Consider the following 5,286-nt stretch of genomic DNA (forward strand, 5'->3'; position numbering starts at 1 on the left):
TTTTCCTTCGGTTTTGCCTCAAAATAGGCCTCATTTTCAGCGATCACCTCTTCATTGCAGCCAAATTTTTCCCTGCGGGCATCCTTTTGAGGTCTGAGAACAAGAAAAATCGCTGGGGGCCAGATCTGGAGAATACGGTGGGTGGGGAAGCAATTCGAAGCCCAATTCATGAATTTTGCCATCGTTCTCAATGACTTGTGGAACGGTGCGTTATCTTGGTGGAACAATACTTTTTCTTCTTCATATGGGGCCGTTTTGTCGCGATTTCTACCTTCAAACGCTCCAATAACGCCGTACAATAGTCACTGTTGATGGGTTTTCCCTTCTCAAGATAATCGATAAAAATTATTCCATGCGCATCCCAAAAGACAGAGGCCATTACTTTGCCAGCGGACTTTTGAGTCTTTCCACGCTTCGGAGGCGGTTCACTGGTCGCAGTCCACTCAGCCGACTGTCGATTGGACTCAGGAGTGTAGTGATGGAGCCATTGTCACATATCGACGGAAAAGCTTGGGTGTATTACGAGTTAACAGCTGCAAACACCGCTCAGAATCATTAACACGTTATTGTTTTTGGTCAAATGTGAGCTCGCGCGGCACCCACTTTGCACAGAGCTTCCGCATATCCAAATATTGATGAATTATATGACCAACGCGTTCCTTTGATATCTTTAAGGCCCCTGCTATCTCGATAACTTCATTTTACGGTCATTCAAAATCATTTTGTGGATTTTTTGATGTTTTCGTCGGTAACCACCTCTCTCGGGCGTCCACTGCGTTCACCGTCCTCCGTGCTCATTTCACCACGCTTGAATTTTGCATACCAATCAATTATTGTTGATTTCCCTGGGGCAGAGTCCGGAAACTCATTATCAAGCCAAGTTTTTGCTTCCACCGTATTTTTTCCCTTCAGAAAACAGTATTTTATCAAAACACGAAATTCCTTTTTTCCATTTTTTTTTTTCACAATAACAAAAGACTCTCTATCTCACAAACTAATTGACTTACAGACGTCAAATTTTGACACGAATCATTTGAAGGTTGGTACTATATAAAAATAATATGCATTTAATACTAGCGACGCCATCTATGTGTCAGACCGGGGACTTATCAACCAACCTGTTAATTAAGTGATTTGACTTAAAAATGGGTATCTTAACATGAAAGAAAAAATTTATAGGCTAAGGTCAACTTGACTTTAATAATTCAGAAAAATTCTTTAAATTTAATGAAATTGTCTTTAAATTTATTGTCTTTTTGCATCTTGACTACAAAGCAAAAAAATCGTTCAAATATAGGACATGTTTTTCAAAACTTTATTTTAAAGAAGTTTTTTACTTCAAACATAGCATAATTTCTACTGGAAGTCGAGTCCTAATTTGGAAAATAAAGTTGCCGTTAACTCGTTTTTAAAGGACTTTGGTAGCATATGAAGAAAAAAAGCTGAGAAAGCGAAAAATTAAAATTTGCTTCCTAGAAGCAAGTGCACAAAACCTAAATTTAAAAGAGAATTGTGTCTTAAAAGTATCCTTACTTGTATTCTCCGCTTCTTTGGCTCGGAATCAATACCAAATTTTTTAAAGTAAAGACAAAATCTTTGGAACCGAGTATGCTTTTTTATCAGTGTATTCTCTCAAGTATACGATTTTCACAATTTATTTCTAAAGTGTACCTTTTGCCCGGACGGAGAGTCGAACCATGGACTTATACTAAATTGCGCTCACAAGCCATATATCCAAGCTAATCTATTTGTAGAACAGTGTCTAATGCACACCCCAAAAAAATTGGAATTTGTTCTAAAGGCACAAATTTAAAAGCACTTCCAAAAATGTCCTCCCAAAGATGTTCTTTATTTAAACTACGCAGGAAGTTGTTTTAATTCATTTTTTTATAACTCGCTTTTCTCATATTTTTAATGCGCAATTTTAACTTTTTTTGTTTCAAATTGATTAAAAACAGAGTAAGAATTAATAAAGTGGTGGAAATTTTGTCAAAAAATGCAAAATCTATTCTAGAAAAATTGCAAATTTTTGAAAATAATTGAGGTCAAATGTGTCAGAGGAGCGTTAGAATGCATTAAAAATCATAAAACATTATAAATTTTTTTTTTTTTGGCAAAATATCACAAAATTTCTTAATTCACATCCAAAACACTTAATTTGGATCACTCCTTAAAAAGTGATGAAAATTCAGTACAATGGCTGTTGAAATGATGGATATCTGGCCTATGACATGTTAAATTCGCCCATGTTAAATTCATCGCTTCTGCGCCAATTTTGCACACTTTTTTACTGGAACATTAGGTGCACTTAGAAAAACTTCGTTTAGAGAAAACAAACAAATTGCACACGTCTGATCATCAGTTTCATACAAACGATACAACTTTTGGATACGAGGGCTGCCTTTTATATTTCGGGATTAGAGAACAAAAACAAATATTGATCGTCGAAAATCGCTTTATTGTTATTCAAAATAATTCCCATTAAGATCTAATCACTTTTGCATGCGCTTGAAACAATGGTCGAAGCACTTTTGCCACTCTGAATGAGGTATCTTCAAAACATGTATTCTGAACACATCGACCGACCGCTTCCGCAGGTGTCGAAAAACGTTGACCATTTTATTTTTTACGTACGGGAATAAAAGGAAGTCATGAGATGCCAAGTCAAGACTATACGGTGTGTGACCGACCCATCAAATCGATGTTTTGAGTGCGCAAAATGCTGTTGTATGAGCCGACAAGTGAGAGCTCGCACGGCCATGCACTGAAAAAAATATTGTCGTGAGGTCAAAGATTTCATGTCTTTAAAATACGAATGCAAAATTTTGCTTAGCATAGAAGACGCATTTCTCTGATATAAACTTTTTTCCTTGTCCAAAAGTCGATAAACTTTTCAATGAAGTCGAATTGTCCTTATAATTAAGTGATTTTACTTAAAAATGGGTATCATAACATGAAAGAAAAAATGTTTGGGCTAAGGCAACTTGACTATAATAATTCAGAAAATTTCTTTAAATTTAATGAAATTGTCTTTAAATTTGTTGTCTTTTTGCATCTTGACTATAAAGCAAAAAAATCGTTCAAAAATAGGACATGCTTTTCAACAGTTTATTTTAAAGACGTTTTTTACTTGAAACATAGTATAATTTCTACTGGGAGTCGAGTCTGAATTTGGAAAATAAAGTTGTCGTTAACTCGTTTACTTTGATAGCATATGAAGAAATAAAGCTGAAAAAGCGAAAAATTAAAATTTGCTGCCTAGAAGCAAGTACACAAAACCAAAATTTAAAAGAGAATTGTGTCTTAAAAGTATCCTTACTTGTATTCTCCGCTTCTTTGGCTCGGAATCAATACCAACATTTTTAAAGCAAAGAAAAATCTTTGGAACTGGGCATGCTTTCTTTCAGTGTGGTGAAGAGTGATTCGCCGTTAGGTTAGGTTAGTTTAGGATAGGTTAGGTTATGTGGCAGTCCGATGTATCAGGCTCACTTAGACTATTCAGTCCATTGTGATACCACATTGGTGAACTTCTCTCTTATCACTGAGTGCTGCCCGATTCCATGTTAAGGTCAATGACAGGGGACCTCGTTTTTATAGCCGAGTCCGAACGGCGTTCCACATTGCAGTGAAACCACTTAGAGAGGCTTTGAAACCTTCAGAAATGTCACCAGCATTACTGAGGTGGGATAATCCACCGCTGAAAACTTTTTGGTGTTCGGTCGAAGCAGGAATCGAACCCACGACCTTGTGTATGCAAGGCGGGCGTGCTAACCATTGCACCACGGTGGCTCCTAGCGATTCGCCGTTGGTTTTCCCGATTTCTTGGGAAGACAACTGGCGAACAAATGGACGTCTAGCACTCAGAACTTACTGTTCTGTGTTGTTGTTTGCGCCATGTCCAATTTTTACGATTTAAAGATTGACAAAATTTTCTATAAAAATAAAATTTTAACAAAATTTTTTATAGAGATGAAATTTTGACAAAATTTTCTATAGAGATGAAATTTTGACTAAATTTTCTATAGAGATGAAATTTTGAGAAAATTTTCTATAAAAATAAAATTTAGACAAAATTTTCTGCAGAAATAAAATTTTGATAAAATTTTCTATAGAAATAAAATTTTGACAAAATTTTCTATAAAAATAAAATTAAAAAAAATTCTATAGAAATAAAATTTTGACTAAATTTTCTAAAGAAATAAAGTTTTGACAAAATTTTCTATAGAAATAAATTTTTTTTATTGTTGGTTTTTACTTCAATCATATTTGTTGTTTTGATCTCAGCTTTAAAACCATTGTGTTGACTAAATTTTTTTATTGTTGGTTTTTACTTCAATCATATTTGTTGTTTTGATCTCAGCTTTAAAACCATTGTGTTGACTAAACTACAAGAGTAGCTTAACCAACAGAAGAAAAGAATGTTTGTCAAATTTATTTGGACAAAGCCCTATAGACTGCAAGATGGTTGGATGGACGCACGTTTCGGAATTACCACATTCCTTATCAGCATCCTCTGCTGGTTAAGCTACTCTTGTAGTTTAGTCAACACAATGGTTTTAAAGCTGAGATCAAAACAACAAATAAAATTTTGACAAAGTTTTCTATAGAAATAAAATTTTCACAAAATTTTATATAGAAATAAAATTTTACCAAAATTTTCTGTAGAAATAAAATTTTAACAAAAGTTTCTATAAAACTAAAATTTTGACAAAATTTTCTATAAAAATAGAATTTTGACAAAATTTTCTATAAAAATGAAATTTTGACAAAATTTTCTATAGAAATAAAATATTGACAAAATTTCTATAGAAATAAAAGTTTGACCAAATTTTCTATAGAAATAACAAAATTTTCTATAGAAATAAAATTTTGACAAATTTTTCTATAGCAATAAAATTTTGACAAATTTGTCTATAGAAATAAAATTTTGATAAAATTTTCTATAGAAATAAAATTTTGACAAAATTTTCTATAGAAATAAAATTTTGCTAAACAAGACTTTTTGGTTTGGTAGTTTTTGGTAAAATGTTCTTCTAAATGTGGTAAATTATTTTTGACTCGAGTGGCAACCGTGTGCCCAATCCGAAAATATGAAAAGCAACCCTCGTAACAAAAACGCAGTTGCACCCATTTCAAAACGTTTTATTTATTTGCTTATGAAGACTCATAAATATGATAAACATCCAATTAGCAAAACGAAGTCGAATTCAGTATTAAATCAATTTTCTCGAAAATTGGTCTGAAAATTTTGCTTATTTTCCCTGTAGACTATAAATAAGTAAAATA

This window comes from Haematobia irritans, chromosome 1 (genome assembly GCF_050003625.1).
Source record: "Haematobia irritans isolate KBUSLIRL chromosome 1, ASM5000362v1, whole genome shotgun sequence".
NCBI classification, from domain to species: Eukaryota; Metazoa; Arthropoda; class Insecta; order Diptera; family Muscidae; genus Haematobia; species Haematobia irritans.